Below are 7,500 nucleotides of genomic sequence, written 5' to 3' on the forward strand. Positions count from 1 at the left end.
GCTTTAGACTTCCGCGAACTCTCTGGCTTGCACTGAGACCCGAGGTCGATGTGCTCAGCACCACGGGGCCCCTTTCGCCTGCAGGTCCCGAGCCGCCAACATGTTCTTAGTATCGTGTTCCCCAAACCTGGGTGACGGGCACCACAGGGCGACAGAGCCATCGCACTTGCCGGGTGGCAGAGGAAGGACCGGACTATGTACAATAGCGGCCAACGACTCCCAGAGCCGGTTGTGCGGGGCTCGAGGTCTGCTCTCAACATCACATGCTTTTGGATGTGCTCAGGCAAGGGTCAGACCACATCCTTCCTGGCAGCACCCAAAGCAACCAGGCCGCTCGCGTCTCTCGCCTTCATTTTTCGACACAAGCGCCTGAGGAGGGACGCCACCCCTCCCCTTTGCGTCAAGAGACCTCCCCACCGGCCTCTGACTGATTCTTAGAACGGACGGAAAGAGTCGGGCAAGCCTGTCAAAGCTTTGAGCGAATGTCAAAAGCTTTAGACTTCCGCGAACTCTCCGGCTTGCACTGAGACGCGAGGTCGATGTGCTAAGCACCACGGGGCCCCTTTCGCCTGCAGGTCCCGAGCCGCCAACATGTTCTTAGTATCGTGTTCTCCAATCCTGGGTGACGGGCACCGCAGGGAGGCAGAGCCATCGCACTTGCCGGGTGGCAGAGGAAGGACCGGACTATGTACAATAGCGGCCAACGACTCCCAGAGCCGGTTGTGCGGCGTCTGCTCTCAGCCTAAGAGGCTTCTGGGAGTGCTCAGGCAAGGGTCAGCCTGCACCCTTGCTGGCAGCACCCAGGGGAACCAGGACGCTTGCATCTCTCGCCTTCATTTTCGACACAAGCGCCTGAGGAGGGACGCCACCCCTCCCCTTGCGTCAAGAGACCTCCCCACCAGCCTCTGACTGATTCTTAGAACGGACGGAAAGAGTCGGGCAAGCCTGTCAAAGCTTTGAGCGAATGTCAAAAGCTTTAGACTTCCGCGAACTCTCCGGCTTGCACTGAGACGCGAGGTCGATGTGCTAAGCACCACGGGGCCCCTTTCGCCTGCAGGTCCCGAGCCGCCAACATGTTCTTAGTATCGTGTTCTCCAAACCTGGGTGACGGGCACCGCAGGGAGGCAGAGCCATCGCACTTGCCGGGTGGCAGAGGAAGGACCGGACTATGTACAATAGCGGCCAACGACTCCCAGAGCCGGTAGTGCGGCGTCTGCTCTCAGCCTAAGAGGCTTCTGGGAGTGCTCAGGCAAGGGTCAGCCTGCACCCTTGCTGGCAGCACCCAGGGGAACCAGGACGCTTGCATCTCTCGCCTTCATTTTCGACACAAACGCCTGAGGAGGGAAGCCAACCCTCCGTGTGTCAAGAGACCGTCCCCGCCCCGGCCTCCGACTGATTCTTAGAACGGACGGAAAGAGTCAGGCAAGCCTGTTAAGACTTCCGCGAACTCTCCGGCTTGCACTGAGACGCGAGGTCGATGTGCTCAGCACCACGGGGCCCCTTTCGCCTGCAGGTCCCGAGCCGCCAACATGTTCTAAGTATCGTGTTCTCCAAACCTGGGTGACGGGCACCGCAGGGAGGCAGAGCCATCGCACTTGCCGGGTGGCAGAGGAAGGACCGGACTATGTACAATAGCGGCCAACGACTCCCAGAGCCGGTAGTGCGGCGCCTGCTCTCAGCCTAAGAGGCTTTTGGGAGTGCTCAGGCAAGGGTCAGCCTGCACCCTTGCTGGCAGCACCCAGGGGAACCAGGACGCTTGCATCTCTCGCCTTCATTTTCGACACAAACGCCTGAGGAGGGAAGCCAACCCTCCGTGTGTCAAGAGACCGTCCCCGCCCCGGCCTCCGACTGATTCTTAGAACGGACGGAAAGAGTCAGGCAAGCCTGTTAAGACTTCCGCGAACTCTCCGGCTTGCACTGAGACGCGAGGTCGATGTGCTCAGCACCACGGGGCCCCCTTCGCCTGCAGGTCCCGAGCCGCCAACATGTTCTAAGTATCGTGTTCCCCAAACCTGGGTGACGAGCACCGCAGGGAGGCAGAGCCATCGCACTTGCCGGGTGGCAGAGGAAGGACCGGACTATGTACAATAGCGGCCAACGACTCCCAGAGCCGGTAGTGCGGCGCCTGCTCTCAGCTTAAGAGGCTTTTGGGAGTGCTCAGGCAAGGGTCAGCCTGCACCCTTGCTGGCAGCACCCAGGGGAACCAGGACGCTTGCATCTCTCGCCTTCATTTTCGACACAAACACCTGAGGAGGGAAGCCAACCCTCCGTGTGTCAAGAGACCGTCCCCGCCCCGGCCTCCGACTGATTCTTAGAACGGACGGAAAGAGTCAGGCAAGCCTGTCAAAGATTTGAGCAGATGTCAAAATCTTTTAAGACTTCCGCGAACTCTCCGGCTTGCACTGAGACCCGAGGTCGATGTGCTCAGCACCACGGGGCCCCTTTCGCCTGCAGGTCCCGAGCCGCCAACATGTTCTAAGTATCGTGTTCCCCAAACCTGGGTGACGAGCACCGCAGGGCGGCAGAGCCATCGCACTTGCCGGGTGGCAGAGGAAGGACCGGACTATGTACAATAGCGGCCAACCACTCCCAGAGCCGGTAGTGCGGCGTGCGAGGTCTGCTCTCAGCGGAAGAGGGTTTTGGGAATGCTCAGGCAAGGGCCAGCCTGCACCCTTCCTGGCCGCTCCCACGGGAACCAGGCTACTTGCAATCCTTTCCCCCAATAGCAAGTGCCTTTTGGAGGGACGGCCGGAGTCAACGTGGGGTTTGCCCGCCCTCCAAAGTGTCAAGAGACCGCCGCACAGGCCTCTGACTGATTCTTAGAACAGGCAGCAAGAGTTGGGTAAGTCTGTCGAAAATTTGACAAAGTGTCAAAAATTAGACTTCCGAGAGCTCTTGGGCATGCACACAGGCCTGTCATTCAAGTGCTCTGCCCGCGGAACCGTTTTTCGGATGCCTTTCAAAGTGGTCCCGCGCCGCCATTTTGTTCTAAAAATCGTGTTCCCAGAAATCTCCGGGTACCCCGCCAACCTCACTGTGTCACAATGTCAAGTGGCACTGAATGGGTCTGAATTTCAAATTCGACTGCTTCGCTCTGGAACTCGAACCCGGCAAAACCGTTTGGATTTTTCCCGGTCCAGACTTCCGCGGCAGACAAAGTTAAAGTTTTCGGGCTGCAGACTCAAAACGACATCTGGCCAACCGCCGGGCTCAATTCGCCCAGTTCCTCCGGCACTTCGGAACTCATGTTCGGCATGAGTTTTTGAATCTTTCCCGATGCTTCGGCATTTTCCTCCGCTGACACTTAGAATATTTTTCACACTTGGCCGAAAATTTTTCTAAGTTTTTCTGGTTACTGATTTCTTCTTTTCGGGCATTTTTCTAAGTTTTCTTGGTTACTCATTTCTCATTTTCAAACATTTTTCTAAGTTTTTCTGGTTACTGATTTCTTCTTTTTGGGCATTTTTCTAAGTTTTCTTGGTTACTCATTTCTCATTTTCAAACATTTTTCTAAGTTTTTCTGGTTACTCATTTCTCATTTTCAAACATTTTTCTAAGTTTTTCTGGTTACTGATTTCTTCTTTTTGGGCATTTTTCTAAGTTTTCTTGGTTACTCATTTCTCATTTTCAAACATTTTTCTAAGTTTTTCTGGTTACTGATTTCTTCTTTTTGGGCATTTTTCTAAGTTTTCTTGGTTACTCATTTTCTCATTTTCAAACATTTTTCTAAGTTTTTCTGGTTACTGATTTCTTCTTTTTGGGCATTTTTCTAAGTTTTCTTGGTTACTCATTTCTCATTTTCAAACATTTTTCTAAGTTTTCTTGGTTACTCATTTCTCATTTTCAATCATTTTTCTAAGTTTTTCTGGTTACTGATTTCTTCTTTTTGGGCATTTTTCTAAGTTTTCTTGGTTACTCATTTCTCATTTTCAAACATTTTTCTAAGTTTTTCTGGTTACTCATTTCTCATTTTCAAACATTTTTCTAAGTTTTTCTGGTTACTGATTTCTTCTTTTTGGGCATTTTTCTAAGTTTTCTTGGTTACTCATTTCTCATTTTCAAACATTTTTCTAAGTTTTTCTGGTTACTCATTTCTCATTTTCAAACATTTTTCTAAGTTTTTCTGGTTACTCATTTCTGCTTTTCCAACGTTTTACTAAGTTTTGCTGGTTACTGAGTTCACACTTTTAAACATTTTCGGGCATTTTTCTACGTTTTTCATGTTACTCATTTAGCACTTTCAGGCACTTTCCTATGCTTTCCTGCTTACTGATTTCACACTTTTAAGCATCTTCGGGCATGTTCCCTAAGTTTTGCAGTTCATTCGTTTGGGACAGTCAGGCAACTTTCCTAAGCTTTCCTGGTAACCGAATTCACATTGTTGAGAACTTTGGAACCCTTCCCTAAGCTGTGCTGGTTACTCACTTTACCTCTTCAGACACTTGCCCCCGTTGTGACAGAGACCACTTCCCGACTCGGGAAATGCACCAAATTCGGCCTGAACTCAGAGGGCAGTCCCCCCTCGAAGGCGTGGAAGTCGGCAGAATCGCCGGGTCAAATCCGGCTGAGCTACCCGGCTTGGAAGCCTCAAAGTCGGTATGAGCTGTCAGGTTCACTCCCATCCCCGTTTGGACCACTTCCCGACTCGGGAAATTCACCAAATTCGGCCTGAACTCAGAGGACAGTCCCCCCTCGAAGGCGTGACAGTCGGCAGAACCGCCGGATCAAATCCGGCTGAGCTACCCGGCCCCGAAGCCTCAAAGTCGGTAAGAGCTGTCAGGTTCACTCCCATCCCCGTTTGGACCACTTCCCGACTCGGGAAATTCACCAAATTCGGCCTGAACTTATACAACAGTCCCCCCTCGAAGGCGTGACAGTCGGCAGAACCGCCGGATCAAATCCGGTTGAGCTACCCGGCTTGGAAGCCCCAAAGTCGGTAAGAGCTGTCAGGTTCACTCCCATCCCCGTTTGGACCACTTCCCGACTCGGGAAATTCACCAAATTCGGCCTGAACTTATACAACAGTCCCCCCTCGAAGGCGTGACAGTCGCTAGAACCGCCGGATCAAATCCGGTTGAGCTACCCGGCTTGGAAGCCCCAAAGTCGGTAAGAGCTGTCAGGTTCACTCCCATCCCCGTTTGGACCACTTCCCGACTTAGGAAATTCACCAAATTCGGCCTGAACTTAGAGGAGAGTCCCCGCTCGAAGGCGTGGAAGTCGGCAGAATCGCCGGGTCAAATCCGACTGAGCTACCCGGCCCCGAAGCCTCAATGTCGGTAAGAGCTGTCAGGTTCACTCCCATCCCCGTTTGGACCACTTCCCGACTCGGGAAATTCACCAAATTCGGCCTGAACTTAGACAACAGTCCCCCCTCGAAGCCGTGGCAGTCGCTAGAACCGCCGGATCAAATCCGGTTGAGCTACCCGGCTTGGAAGCCCCAAAGTCGGTATGAGCTGTCAGGTTCACTCCCATCCCCGTTTGGACCACTTCCCGACTTAGGAAAATCACCAAATTCGGCCTGAACTCAGAGGGCAGGCCCCCCTCGAAGGCCAGGCATTCGGCAGAACCGCCGGGTCAAATCCGACTGTGCTACCCGGCCCCAAAGCCTCAAAGTTGGTATGAGCAGTTAGGTTCACTCCCATCCCCGTTTGGACCACTTCCCGACTTAGGAAATTCACCAAATTCGGCCTGAACTTAGAGGAGAGTCCCCGCTCGAAGGCGTGGAAGTCGGCAGAATCGCCGGATCAAATCCGACTGAGCTACCCGGCTTGGAAGCCCCAAAGTCGGTATGAGCTGTCAGGTTCACTCCCATCCCCGTTTGGACCACTTCCCGACTTAGGAAAATCACCAAATTCGGCCTGAACTCAGAGGGCAGGCCCCCCTCGAAGGCCAGGCATTCGGCAGTACCGCCGGGTCAAATCCGACTGTGCTACCCGGCCCCAAAGCCTCAAAGTTGGTATGAGCAGTTAGGTTCACTCCCAAACCCGTTGGGACCACTTCCCGACTTAGGAAATTCACCAAATTCGGCCTGAACTTAGACAACAGTCCCCCCTCGAAGGCGTGACAGTCGGTAGAACCGCCGGGTCAAATCCGGCTGAGCTACCCGATTTGGAAGCCTTCAACACAAAACCCATCCGGCAATGCCACTCAAAAAGGGCCCAAATTCAGAAACACCCCCTTCAATAGGTACCACTTCCTCGGAGACACTACCGGGACACGCTCCCCTCGGCGAAAATTAAGCCCCCACCACTAACTGAAGCCAACCGCAGCCCCAACTTCAACGGAGAAATCAGTAACCAATTCAAAAATGCACTTGGTTACTGATTTGTACTGCTTCAAAAATATTCTAAGTGTCGCTGGTTACTGATTTGTACTGCTCCAAAAATATTCTAAGTGTCGCTGGTTACTGATTTGTAATGCTCCAAAAATATTCTAAGTGTCAGTGGTTACTGATTTGTACTGCTTCAAAAATATTCTAAGTGTCGCTGGTTACTGATTTGTACTGCTTCAAAAATATTCTAAGTGTCAGCGGTTACTGATTTGTACTGCTTCAAAAATATTCTAAGTGTCAGTGGTTACTGATTTGTACTGCTTCAAAAATATTCTAAGTGTCGCTGGTTACTGATTTGTACTGCTTCAAAAATATTCTAAGTGTCAGTGGTTACTGATTTGTACTGCTTCAAAAATATTCTAAGTGTCGCTGGTTACTGATTTGTACTGCTCCAAAAATATTCTAAGTGTCGCTGGTTACTGATTTGTACTGCTTCAAAAATATTCTAAGTGTCGCTGGTTACTGATTTGTACTGCTTCAAAAATATTCTAAGTGTCAGTGGTTACTGATTTGTACTGCTTCAAAAATATTCTAAGTGTCGCTGGTTACTGATTTGTACTGCTTCAAAAATATTCTAAGTGTCAGTGGTTACTGATTTGTACTGCTTCAAAAATATTCTAAGTGTAGCTGGTTACTGATTTGTACTGCTTCAAAAATATTCTAAGTGTCAGTGGTTACTGATTTGTACTGCTCCAAAAATATTCTAAGTGTCGCTGGTTACTGATTTGTACTGCTTCAAAAATATTCTAAGTGTCAGTGGTTACTGATTTGTACTGCTCCAAAAATATTCTAAGTGTCGCTGGTTACTGATTTGTACTGCTTCAAAAATATTCTAAGTGTCAGCGGTTACTGATTTGTACTGCTTCAAAAATATTCTAAGTGTCAGTGGTTACTGATTTGTACTGCTTCAAAAATATTCTAAGTGTCGCTGGTTACTGATTTGTACTGCTTCAAAAATATTCTAAGTGTCAGTGGTTACTGATTTGTACTGCTCCAAAAATATTCTAAGTGTCGCTGGTTACTGATTTGTACTGCTTCAAAAATATTCTAAGTGTCAGTGGTTACTGATTTGTACTGCTTCAAAAATATTCTAAGTGTCGCTGGTTACTGATTTGTACTGCTTCAAAAATATTCTAAGTGTCAGTGGTTACTGATTTGTACTGCTTCAA

Source organism: Hemiscyllium ocellatum, assembly GCF_020745735.1.
Source record: "Hemiscyllium ocellatum isolate sHemOce1 chromosome 15 unlocalized genomic scaffold, sHemOce1.pat.X.cur. SUPER_15_unloc_2, whole genome shotgun sequence".
In the NCBI taxonomy this organism is placed as follows: Eukaryota; Metazoa; Chordata; class Chondrichthyes; order Orectolobiformes; family Hemiscylliidae; genus Hemiscyllium; species Hemiscyllium ocellatum.